At 55.0% G+C, this 13178-nt stretch overlaps 1 protein-coding gene across 2 annotated transcripts in view; it reads left to right on the top strand.

Annotated features, from left to right (window-relative positions):
• Rap1gap (RAP1 GTPase activating protein) overlaps positions 1-13178 on the top strand; it is a 61194-nt gene that overhangs the window by 384 nt on the left and 47632 nt on the right. The window lies entirely within an intron of this gene.

Here is a 13178-nt window from a genome sequence, read left to right as displayed (position 1 = left end):
TGGGTGGGTGCGGAGTCTGCTTTGCTGCTCACGTTGGAGAGGGGGCATCATGGGTTTCGAGGGGGGTCTGCGGAGAAGTGGGCGCTTTTCCTCCACCCCGGGGAGGTGCCCTGGCGCCAGCAACCCCTGCATGGAGGCGCGTGGGTCCCCAGTGGAAGGCAGTGGGGGTCCCTGGGTCCAACGGCCCTGAGCCCGGAGCCGGGAAGGCGGTGATGTCCTTGCATCCCCGAGGGCAGAGCGCATTACCCCCGCCCTCTGTCCCTGACCCGCCAAGGAGCAGGGCACACGCGTCACGAAGTCGGGCGCCCCCTCGCCTTCTCTGGCTCGATCTGGCAGGATCTGAGGACTCGGTGGGAATTCACAGGGCTGTCTCCCTGCCGGCAGAAGCTTTGGTGTCAGTCACCAGGCGCAGGGGTTCAGGAAAGAAAGCTTGTTTACACACACACACACTCACCCCAAAACACACCCAAGCTCCTGAGGTGAACACCCCACTCCACTCCTAGTATTTTGAACCTAAGCAGGACTTGACCCCTGAGTCCTTGGCATCATAACACAAGCCTGAGGGTGGATTCAAGACACCCACTCCACATGTGGCACTTTGGTATCTGTCCCTGTCCTTTATTCTTCTTCTGGGCAAAGTCAAAGGGCTGGAGACCTGGTGGTCAGCAGGATGGCTCAGGGAGAAACCAGCCAGGATGTAAGCAGGAGAGAGAGGGAAGGAGACAGGAAGCAGGTGAGATGGCACAACCTCCTCCCTGAAAGAGACAGGGTTCCCCGCCCCTGACCTCCATGGAGAGGGCAGCAACCTGATTCCTGAAGATTCCTTGGGGGAGAAGCTCCAGCAGTGATGGCCATGAGTCTTCTAGTTAATGCAAAAGGACTTGAGCCACAGGTGCCACTGAACGGTGTCTAGGCTGGGACAGGACCCAGGGAGGCAGCTGAAGAGGCGAAGTGGTGATCAAGCCCTGCTGGCCCGTGGAGTTTTCTCTCCTCTTGTAGACCTCCGTGAGGCTTAGACCTCACACACAGATTCAGGGACTGGGCAAGGGGTGGGCATGCTTTAGGCCTTGGAAAGGGTTATCATTACCCCTCAGGCAGCTCGAGCACTTACCCATCATAGCAGCACTTGGAGACAAGCACTGAGGTCTCCATTGCACGGATGCGGAACCAGGCTCAAAGAAGCTAAGTGAAGTGTCCTAGCTCACTGAGTTGCCTTGTGTCCAGGCATCTGGTCCAGCATGGAGATTTTGTAGGGTGGAGGAGGAGTCAGTGACCACATGGGTGTCCGAATGACCGGCTTCCTTTTGCTGCCTGTGTGTGTATGGGGAGGGTCCTCTGGATGGAGATCGGGGAGTGAGCTTGAGAAGCTCCAGAGTCTGTCTACGTTGTTGCTGTCCCTTTGCATAGTTGTGATGTGTCCCCACCCTGGGGCCTTTCTAGCTCACTGCCTTTCTTGTGTCAAGCCCTCTCCTTCCCTCACCAAGGAGCCTATCTGGTCTTCTGAGACCCCTGTCCTGGGTCACAGTAAGGTTGTTTCTTAGGGCTCTCCAAGGGCACAGGTCTCCTTTTTAGCTTGGTATTGGGGATTCTAGTGCTGGGGCCTCAAGCCCCCCAGCAGGATCTGTGCAGGCATAGGGAGAGGGATCCCCAAGCGCCTGCCCTTCTCCTGCCTGTGCCTCTCTGTCAAGTTCCAGGGTGGAGATCCCTTTAGGGATTCCTGGGTCAGCTCTGTCTTCACTGCCACCTGTCTGTCTGCGAGCCTTTGTCCTGCCTGTCAGGCTGTTGAACAGTCAACGTGCTGCACAAACAGCTGAGATTCACACACAGCCAGACCCAGATGTAAACATGGCTTGACTCACCACGGGACACATGACATACCCAGGCCAAGGCATTCACCTGGCTCTGCATGCTATCACACACAGATGTCAGCCCCTGTGTACACCAAGCTAGGTGATGTGAGCGGCACAAGCTCCTCGGAAGTCTTCCTTGGGCCAGGATCTGGCTCTGAGGCCTCCTCCACCTGCACATGATACCCTGCGCATGTGTGGAGGGCATGAGGAGACCTGCACCTTTGCCAACCTGGCAGTCACACCGTATGCCCACCCACACCCAGGCCACCTTGGGTGCACGCACGCAGGCATTGCGTCAGCTTCCTGCGTGTGGGATGCTAGTGCCTCAGCACCCCAGGGCGGGGCAGAAGCCTCTGTGGCCAACCCCAGCAAAGCCTCACTTTCTCCCTCATGTGACCCCAGTGTGGCCGACTGTACCTCACTGGACCGCTGCCTGGTGCTTCTTCCTCAAAAGACCCTGCGCTCCTGCTCCCCCCTCACCCCCACGCGTTTGCAGGGTGGTCACCGACTCTCTCCCGGCTGCCCCTGCAGGGTCCCTCCCAGCACAAGCCCTGGCTTCTCTTTCCTTTGCTGCTTTTGCCAGATACCTGGCCGAGCCCTAGTTTCTGCTCTGCCCTCCCACCAAGGCTGGAGCCAGCTGTTGTGAATGGAAGGGATCCCTTGGACTCGTCTGCTCACCTCCTCACACGGCAGAACCTCTGCCAGGCTGGGGCCTGGCACCCTGGCTCTACTTCTCAGACATTCATACCGCTGGAAAGTCACTGCCCTGAAGTGCTTCCACGGGCTTCAGTGAGGCTCCAGAGCAGACTGATGCCAAGTCAGGGGCAGAGAAGGGCTCCAGCTTCTGGCTTCCACCTGCTCCCTTCGGCCTTCATCCCGGGTTGGCTGATTCTCAGCCGCAGCCTGGCCCTGCCTCTTGCTGGCCGTGTTGCCCAGGCAAATACATTTCTCTCTCTGGACCCAGCTCAGCTCAGCTGGGAGTGACGGGAAAGTCAGAGGTGTGAGGTGGCAGCCCTGTGCCAGTAAGGGAAGGAAGGTTGGCCCAGCTGAGCAGTGTGGGGTTTGAGGGGTCCCTGTTGAGGCGTCCTACAGCCTGGAAACTCTAGCCCACCCAAGGTCAAACAAGGGTTCCCCGGCCTGGGTCTTTCTGGGGTGACCTGAGGGAATAGGCTGCAATTACAGTTTTTTTTTTTTCTCTTTTTTGTTTTTGTTTTCTTTTTTTGAGACAGGGTCTCACTATGTAGTTCAGTTTGAGCTCATTGCATAGGCCAGGATGGCCTCAAACTCATGGTGATCCTCCTGCCTCAGCCTCCCAAGACCGTGGATGTTTTTATGCCTCAAAATGTGCTCTATTTTTAGGGCTAAAGGCTGGCACTTGCAAACAGTGACTCAGAAGAAAGGGAGGAGAGGCAGAAGGGTGCTTGCTGGTGGGGAGACACCTCTAGACAGGGCGCCCAATAGGAAGAAAGGAAACAAACATATGATCTCCCTGCTGTGTGCCAGCAGTGCCAGCAGCACTCACCAAGCATGTCATGAGTGCATCACGTGTCCCCAAGACTGACAGGCGGTGGGCACAGAGGTTGCTGGGAGTGGCACCCTCCTGCCCCTACCACTGTGGTATGTGTTACTGTGGTTGCATCTCAGATGAGGAGGTGAGTCTGTTGACTCTGCCAAAGGGAGGCCACCTGCCCTCTACGGGGTCCCCTGTTGGAGGGAGCAGACCCGAGTCCAAGTTCTGACTTTGCCCCTGACTAGCTGTAGAACTTGAGCCAGGTTATTCCCTCTCCCCGAGCCTGTTTCTTCATCTACAAAGTGATGACCACACTACCTACCTGAGAGATTGTTTTGTTTTTGTTCTAGGGGTTGAACCCAAGCCTGTCATAGTGAGCTACATGCTCAGCCTTTTAAAATCGTTTAAAAACGTATTTGATACAGTATCTTCCTAAGTCACTAAGTTGCCCAGGTTGGGTTTGAACTTCTGATGCTCCAGCATCAGCCTTTCAGAATCCCAAGGTGCTGGGGTTACAGGCATGCAACCCCATGTCTAGCTTCGGATACATTTGTTTTTGTTTTTTGTCTTTTTCATTTTTATCGGTACCAGGGATCAAACTCACGACTGCCTGCTTGCAAGGCAGGCACTTATGCCGCTGAGCTAAATCCCCAGCCCCGGATACATTTGTTTAGAGGATTAAAAAGAATGATGTAGGGCAGGGAGTGTGGCTCAGTGGTAGAGCTTAGTGTATGCAAGGCCCTGGGTATTTCAGCACTGGGTTAGGTAGGGGCTAATGCAGATAATACAGCAGTGCCCAGCTCATCATGGGGTCTGTCTGGATCCTTTTTCTTTTTTCTTTTTTGCAGTATCAGGAATCAAACCTAGACCTCTGTGCTGCTAAGCAAAATACTCTTAACACCGAGCTACATTTCCAGTTCTTTAAATTCTATTTTGACGTAATGTCTTGCCAAGTTGCCCCAACTGGCCTCAAGCTTGTAGTCCTCCTGCCTCCTCCTGAGTCACAGGTGTTTGGGTCTCAAAGGGCTTCAGCTGGGAACCATCAGGAATCCAAGGCCAGCCTGCTGTGTGGCTTCATACAAGTCATTTTTAATGCACAGAAGGAAAAACAAACACCAGAACAATCTAGAAAAAAGTCTCTTTTTAAAGACCTCAAAGTTTTCTTTATAATAAGAAGAAAAAAATAAACCTTTTCTTCAGTGATTTAGGGTAGTAGGAATTTTTTCCATCACTAGGGCAATTGGCTGTTGGGCAGTTTCCTCCCTGGAGTCACTGTCTAGCACATAGTAGGTGTTCGGTAGATGGCAGTGTGGGCATTAGGAGGATCAAGGGTTGCACAGTGAGGAGGGAAGGCATTCAGGGTGATGTGACCTGCTATAGCACGGAAAGAGGCTGTGTGGCTTCATACAGGAGGTGGCTGGTTTGGTGTCAGTGAATGGCTAGGGTAGGGAGAGAGTTGAGTCAGTTCAGTGGTGCCAGGCTGAGGAGTCTGCATTGTCCCTGTAGTCACTGGGGGACACATCAGAGGGCCCAGCTGAGCCGCTGTGGCAGACTTGGGGGGTCCCTGACCAGGCCCACTGACCAGGACAAGGAGCAGCCTGGCACAGTGCTCTGCCCTGCTCTTCCGGGTGAGAGTGCCCCAGTGCCTGTCTCCCTGGACCTCGTCTTGTCTGCATGTGCCAAGGAGAGGCCCTGGCATCTCCCATCCCTGGGGCCTGCAGGAGGACCTAGGCACCAACCCATTTGGGAACCAGATTGCTGTAAGCGAGTGGAGCCAGGCTGCCACTTGTATAGAAAATCAGGACCTCATGTCACCTTCTGGCCCTGTCCCACCCACTTCGGGCCATGGCCAGCCTCTGAGCCTCCCTGGCCCTCTGTGGCATGGGTGGGTGCCGATGCCCCTTTTGCAGTACGGCTGCACTGAGCCGGAGCTGTGTTGTGGGAGCCCCAGGTGCGCTGGCCTCTGGGGGATTTGAGGTGTTTCTTGCAGCTACCTGTTCCCCAGGCTCCCCTGAGAACTGGGGCTGCTAGCTAGATGCTGGGAGGGCAGCAAGTGAGGCTCAGGCTCCTAAGCCACCTGAGAGGCCATGCCACGCGCTTGCCCAGCAGGCTGAGGGGAGCAGAGGAACATCCCCTCCCCTAGCCCTCCCCAGGGCTCTCTCCTTGTGTCAGGCTCCAGGGGTAGGGTGGAGGTGACTGAGGCAGGTGACATTGGGGTCCTCTGCATTCTTACAGCCAGCAGTGTGAGGGACCTACCAGCGCCTGCCATGCCGGGGTCTCTCGCCCTGCTGCCACCTCTCCCATCTCAGAGGTCCAGAAGAGGTCACCTTCTCCCGCACAGTTGTACCAGCCCTAGCAAGCCAAGGGGCCACAGAACAAATTGGCAGAGCCCTCAGGACAGAGACCTTGCCTGTCCCAGCCACAGCCCTCTGGCTGGAGAGCTGCAGGCTTCTGTGGTTCACTAAAGGGCAGAGACCCCGGGTGCCCGCCCTTGCCCTAACCTGCTCTGTCAGGCCTGTCCCTGTGTCATCAGGTGACAAATGCACAGCTGAAAGTCTGGTGCAGAGAGACTAATGGGCCTGAGCAATAGGATGCAATGGGACATTAGCTGAGCCCTTAAGATTGTCTCCAGCCCTGTGTAAAGGCTTGTTACGGAGCCATCTCATTATTCCACAGAGAGCGCATATTAGCACCATGAGCCACTCAGAGAGGTTACATAGCCTGCCCAAGGTCCCCCAGCTGGCGAGGGGCTGGGCTGAGACTGAATGAGGGGTGTGGGGCTCCACTTCTAGTCACATTGGCTGCAGCATGCAGAATGAGGTGGAGAGGGGAGAGTGCCATCCAGATGGACAGGCCACTCCTAAGAGAGTGGCCAGTTCTGGGTGGGTCACTGTGGCCATGGGAGCTGGGCTGCCCCAAGGCACCCTGGGCTCTGCCCATCAGCTCTGCTGCAGCCTGTCATTGTGAAGAGGAGAGGGGATCATGTTCCCGTATCGGGGTGGGTGTCACTGGGCTTCCCAGAACTGCGCCAGTTACTTGCCTGTCCTCCCTGGGACCCCCTCAGAACCAGGCCCAGTGGTGCACAGTGCAGCTCCTCAGCCACATCAGGTGGGCTTTGAGGGTGGTACCATGGGCCTCAGAGAAAGCACCAGGGTTTGAGGTCCAGCATCAAGGTCAGCTGCATACCTCAAGGTCCCTGCCTGAACCTTGGTTTCCTTCACTACAGAATGGGAAGCGTTTACAACCATCACTGGAGTCCGGCCAGCCCGAGGGGCTCTAGCATGCAGAGGCAACCCAGATGTGAAAGCCTTCTGTGAATTGCTACCACCGGGTGTAATCATAATAATTATTATCTGTAAAATGAGGGGGTTGGACCAGCTGATCTCTGCAGGCTCCTCTCCAGCTATGATGCTGAGGATTCTCCGGTTTCCAAGTTGGGAGTTCACATAGACAGAGAGGGAGAAGTCCAGGTCAGCAGGAGCCTCTGCCAAATCTCCATTCATTTCCTTGCCCTGTCCCAGCCTGGGGTGCTGGGCCCCAGGGACAGGCCCTAGGGAGAGGGATCTGGGAGCTTTAGGGCCTGGCCTGCGGGAGGGAGGAGGGCCACAGCCCTTCCCAGCAGGCTTCTCTGTCTGCTGCATCCAGGAACACTGGCTGCCCCAGAAAATCAGAACAAGAAGGGCTGTTGGATAGAAAGGGGGGGGGGGACCTGCCCACAATCACACTGGAGCCAGCGCAGACCTGGGCTTAGAACTCAGCTCACCCTACCTGTGGCTACACCAGCACATGGTGCCCAAGTAAGAATATTAAAGACACTCTTCGTGTACTGATGCCTCTTGTGGCAGGGTGGATCACTTCACTCTGAACCCTAAAAACAGCCCTCTGGAGGCAACAATAGTTATTATCATTTCACCCCTTTTAACTGAGGCTTTGAGAGGTTATAAAAACAGCCCAGTCAGACACAGTGGTGCACACCTGTAATCCCAGCACTCAGGAGGCTGAGGCAAGAGGATCACCATGAGTTCCAGGTCAACCTGAGCTCCAAACAAATGAGTTCCTCTTTCTTTTTGTCCATAGCTGATCCAGCGCATCATCCATCCATTCATTCATTGGACTTTTGCTGAGTGCTTATAATGATGAGACCATGCCGTTCATGGGGATTGAGAGTCAAAGATTAGGCAGCAGACGGGCTTTCCAGATATCCCTAAATGCTCTGCTGCTGCCGCCTCTCTCTCCTAGCTTCACCCAGCCTGTGCCCTCCTGTGTGCTCACATGGACCTGATTTACCCCTGGGAGAAATGGGGGCATGACTCAGCAGGGCTCACAGCCTCCTTCAGCTCCAGCATGACTATGCTGCCCACTGTATTAATAGCCAGCACCATGGGAGCCCTTCGTGGTCACAAGGTGTTCCACTAAATTGTCCAGGGCACCACCTCAGTTAACACTGTCAGCCTGCGAGCTCAGAGCTAGTGTTTCCCCATTTTCTAGCAGCAGGAACTGGATCCTGGCTCTCCTGAGCTCTCAAGCCTGTGCCGTTGCCCACTGCCTACTCTTCTCTGCTCTGTATTGGGCTTTGCGCCCAAGCTGTGTGGTTAAGCTTGTACAGTTCTGGTTCCTGGAAGGTAGGGTATTTGCCAAAGCAGCAAGGATCTGTTAGGCACTCACAGTGTGTCTTGGGGAGGTACCTTTCAAGGCTACAGCTTGCGAGGCTGGGGGAGACCATGTGTCCTCTGTGAGAGACATGGAGCCCCCATACCCTGCCCCAGCCTTTGAGGATGCCAAAGCAGGGCAGCGCCTGTGGTTCGAAGTTTTCGGAAGGTTTCCCGGTCTTTGAAGCCATCTCTATCCCCACTGACCCTTGGGCAAGCCACGCGGCCCCGGGTGGGAGGGGTGATGGAACCAAGTTTACATGGGGGACCTCAGGTCTGAATGAAAGTGCTCGGCACAGGGCCTCGGCAGCTGGTGGCTGCTGTCTTTCCGGAGCTGGAATGTATGTGATGCGTGATGCGGACTAAGGGCTTGAGTGGCAAGGGAGCCGGAGATGCAGTTTGCTGGCCTCAGTTTCCCCATCAGTCACGGTAGTCATACAACTCTTGCGAGATCGGCCTCACGAGGCTGCAGAGATCACAGAGGTACCCGGGCGCGTGGGTGCGGCTTTGTGACCCGCTCGGTAGGGGCGGCCGCGCCTTGGGAGCCGTGGGAGAGCAGGCAGTGGGCGGCCGCGCAGGTGCCACCATTGTGGAAGGCGCCCAGGTGTGCGTGCCACTGTGGGCGGCGGAAGGCGCCGGGGGGAGGGAGAGGACGGGCCCTGGGCGCCTTCGCTCGGGGGAGCGGGGGAAGGAGTAGAACGCGAGCGCGAGTCTGGGAACGCGGGCGCTTCCTCATCAGCTGGGGTCCCCACCCTTGGCTGGAGAGCCGTCTGGGGCGCTGTCCCTGGTCCTGGAGCTCTCCGGGCTCCGGCCTGAAGTTCTTATAATGACCAGTTGAGGGCGCCAGAAATCGCGGCGGACTCCCAGGCTCGTTTTAGAACGCATTTGGGAAAACATCCTTTACTTTCCACATTCCTATATAAATAAGCCTACCTACATGCCTAATTTCTTTTTTTTTTTTTTTGTCTTTTTATCGGTACCGGGGATCGAACTCATGACTGCCTGCTTGCAAGGGAGGCGCTTATGCCACTGAACTAAATCCCCAGCCCCCTACATGCCTAATTTCAAAACCCAATTATATACTGCTGTAAGAAAAGCGAAAAGTCTTCAGGAGTCAGTGAAGTCGCTAAATGCTTGCACCGATGTATGAAATACATTAGATTTAAAAACAGAAAAGTGTAGCTGACCTCTAGCTCAAATGAACTTAAGCTATATCGAAAGATATTCAATCCGGCGAGGTTCTAGGATGGCACAACCTTCCTTCTCACCCAGGAGAGGGGCGGGAGAACGACTGATGCACCCTTCCTGGCATATCTTTCCTGCCTCTCACCCCTTAGTTAACAGTGGTAGCTGAGCATGGTGGTGCACGTCGGTAATCCCTGCACTCTGGAAGGCTGAGGCAGGAGGATCGACAGTTCAAGCTCAGCCTTGGCAGCTTAGTGACTTAGATCCTGTCTTAAAGTAAAAAGTAAGAAAGGCTAGAAATCAAAGGGCCCTGGGATCAGTCAGTCCCCTGAATCCCCCCCCCAAAGAAAAAAAGAAAGGAAAGGAAAAAAAAAAGAGGGGACCCAGAATAACTGCTGAGGATGAAAATCACCCTTATAATTTTTTTTAAAAAAATCACCCTTAGTATTTTCCTAATGTCTTCCAGGGGGCAAGCTTCTGCCAAGGTAGGGGCTCTGTTGGATGAAGGGGGCTCAGAGAGTCCAGGAAGGGCTGCCCAAAGGAGACGGGAATATCTTAGAGACCTTATAAATGGACCAACAGACACCAGAAGTGGGGAGGGGCTTGTGCCTAGGAAACCCAGCAAGTGGCTGACAGAACCGGGGACCATGCCCAGGTCTCCTGGCCCTCATACAGCCGGCCCTAAGTCAGCTTGGCTTCTCTGCATGAGCTCTGGGCAGCAAGCCCAGCTTCATCCCTCACAGCTCTGTCCAGCTCTCCCTGAACGTAGCCAGCAGGGTCATGCCCTCCTGGAGGGGCAGGCTGGCTGGATCCCAGCCTGTGATGTATGAGATGGCCTTTAGCTCCCCTCTTTGCTCTCTGGGGGATGCGACAGTTGCATCTCTCTGATCTCCAAAGATCATCCCATCTTGTGCTCTACTTCTTTGCAGTAGCCTGGACAGTCTGTGCTGGTGATGTGCAAGTTTGGGTACGCCTGTGTCTGTGTGCATGTTGTATGACTGCAGTATGATTGGGAGTAAGGAACTGTGATTTCTGTGCATGGGTCTCTGGTGTGTGCACACAGACCCATCCATAGTTTGTGGGTGAACATGCTCTGGTTTGGGGTTTGTGGCTGTGAGCTTCTCCTGATCTTTTTGCATGCACGTGCATGGGTTTGCAGTATGGGGCTGACATTCACGGGGACATGTCCGGACACATTTCATCTTGAAGTCACTCTGGGCCTGAGGTAGACATCCCTGTGCACATGCACGATGGGAGGACAAGTGCATGTGTGCCTGCAGAAAGTATTTAGTGTGCAGGTCCACCAGAGACCTTTGTCTTGTTTCTGTTCTGTCACCAGTGCAAGCAATGCCAGGCACACAGTAGTTGCTCAATATGTATTTGTTGAATGGTGGATGAATGAATGGATGGATGGATGGATGGATGGAAAGGAGGGAGAGAGGAAAGAAGGAAGGAAGGGCAGGCATATGTACACGTCTGCATCTCCTGAAGGGCCTTGCTTCCAGGGACCCTTAGGGTGGGACCAGAGAAACAACCTCAGTGGCAGAGTCCTGAGTTTATTCTGGGCAGACCAGATTGTTCCAGTCCCTGATAGGACACTTGCAATATGCAGAGGTCTCAGGAGCCCATTGAATGGGAAGGGGTCTCAGCCAGAGCAGTGGATGACGGGCTTGGTATCTCACTGGGCAGCTGCTTGCGGAGGGAATGTGAGCCAGGTCACACCCACTCCTCCCTCCTCTCCCAAGGCCTGGGGGCCCCCCACCCCCCTAGGAGACTTCTCCAGGAGCTCAAAGTTTGCAGCCCCTGGGACTGGGTGGGTCTGGTGTGGAGAGCAAAGCCATGGGCTAAGGAGAGATAATTATATTATATGAGCCAGTGGAATTCTCTCAAGACAAACACATTTTCCATTGTTATGTCTCTAACCCAGCAAAGTGAGAGTGGGTGTTTAACAGATGAGCAAACTGAGGCTCAGAGAGGAAAATCAATTAGGGCGAAGCCAGCAGGGGCTGCTTGGAGCAGGGCTGCAAGTCCAGGACAGCCCTGTCTTCTGCTCAGGAGACCCCGGACTGCCATCCTGGATGGGAGTGACTCAGGAGGGGAGGAAGTGTCCAGGACCCTGGCGAGAGTCAGCCTCACCAGCATCTGGAGCCCAGGCCCGAGCTCTTCCCAGGGCTGCCCCGCCCTCCGCCGTGACTCTTCCCTGCTGAGGTTGGGAAGGGGGAGCTGGAGGCCCGTGGGTGGAACTCCCAGAGTTCAGTGCAAGGTGAGCTTGGGAAGGGAGCTCTGCAACCCTCCGCCCCTGCTCCCTTGTCTCCTGCTCCCAGCGTGGCACGGGTTTGAACAGATCTAAGAGGCCTAGAAAGGGCAAAACCCTCCCAAAGGCAAGGCTTAGACCCCAGAGGACCAGCTGCCCTGTTTTCTAGGTGAGAGGCTGGAAGCACAGGAAAAAGAAGGCTCTCCCGTGCCCCTAACGATGAAAATGACTCCCAGGCCAGTGTGTGTGTGCGCGCACAGCCTGAATGGGCAGCCTTGAGCTCCCCAAAATCATGGGCTGGTAGAGGCTATGCCATTGCAGGGCTAATGGTTTGTGGTCACGCAGTTAGGAAGCATCAGAGCTGCTTCAGGACCAGTTCGTTATTAGCTGCTCTGTGTGTGTGTGTGTGTGTGTGCCCATCTGTCTGTCCTCCTGCCTGCCTGTCTGTCTTGCAGGCTGTTTCACACGCTCACATACACATCCGCCTCATTCTTTCCAACTGCTGCGTGGTGTAAATGGGATATAACTTATTTATTGACTCCCCCTCCCCCGGATGGCCATTTACTGTGGTTTGGAATTCTTATGAGTAAACCCTCATGAGTGGAGCCTAATGCAAATGACGCTGCAGCAAAGGTTTTATTTAACAAAAACATGCTAAGTGCCAGGTGCTGTTCTGAATGCTTTCTAATAGAATTAGCAATTTGTTTAACCCTTGGCAAAACCCTCTGAAGAGGTACTGACATCCGCAGCATCCACCCACTTTGCAGATGAAGAAGCTGAGGCATGGAAAGATTAATGCAGCTGACGACTGGGAGAGCTGGGACGGGAACCCAGAGAGGGAAGGAGATAGAGGCACATTTCTCACTGACCCCTGTCCTTGGCCACTCATCTTAGGACACACGTGCTAGGGTGCAGAGTGTCAGTTAATTCTTCTTCTCTGCCCCCTCCTCCTACTTCTGACTTTAGATCTTTTATTGCTCAAAAAACAAAACAAAACCTTAGCTATCTGATTTTGTCCTTGTGTGTTTGACACTTTCAAGGAAAGCACTCGGTCCCATCGTGGACACATGTAGCACACATGGAGCCACCCTCGGCCTCGCCAGCACCTTTCCTTGTTTTAGACAGTCTCCTGAGATCTTTAGGCCTCACGGCCCGAACCCCTCAGGGTGGCCCAGGCACGCAGCGTGTACGGATTTGGGTACTTCCCCGTTTTCTTGTTATGAAAGGCCAACATTCCTATTGCCGTGCGTTCACACAGCCTGGTTTTGTCCAAGGCCGCACTTGAGAAAAGCCTGTGACAGATGTCAAATGCTGCACAACTCTGGCCTCCAGATGCCATCCCCAGAAGAGCTAGGGGTGCTCTTGCAGGTTAAGGAGGTATGTTTGCATTCTGCTGTTGCTTGAGGGGTCAGGAGTCAGCCAGGGAGTGTCCTGCTGCATCTCTGGCCACCCCACCCCCACCCCCGCCGAGGAGGCAGCTGCAGCTGGGCAGAGCCCAGAGGCTGGAGCCCACACTGGGCTCTTTGTCTTTGGTGGGAACCCTGCAGCCCCCGTGGCCCTTCTCAAGGGCCCACTGTCCCAGCACCAGCGGGGCCTCCAGGGGGCCAGGCCCTGCTGGGAAACTTGGCATGGTGCAAGCTCCTTGGCTGCCTTGCCAACTGGGCATGCAGAGTCCACTCAGGAAGCATTCACCCTGAAATGAGACTAGCAAGGCTGAGCTCCAACCCGAG

The sequence above is a fragment of the Cavia porcellus genome, unplaced genomic scaffold (assembly GCF_034190915.1).
Source record: "Cavia porcellus strain 051 isolate PalLab524CR breed Dunkin Hartley unplaced genomic scaffold, mCavPor4.1 scaffold_25, whole genome shotgun sequence".
Lineage (NCBI taxonomy): Eukaryota > Metazoa > Chordata > Mammalia > Rodentia > Caviidae > Cavia > Cavia porcellus.
The sequence above is the reverse complement of the archived record's forward strand: the minus strand, read 5'-3'. Positions and strand labels throughout refer to the sequence as shown.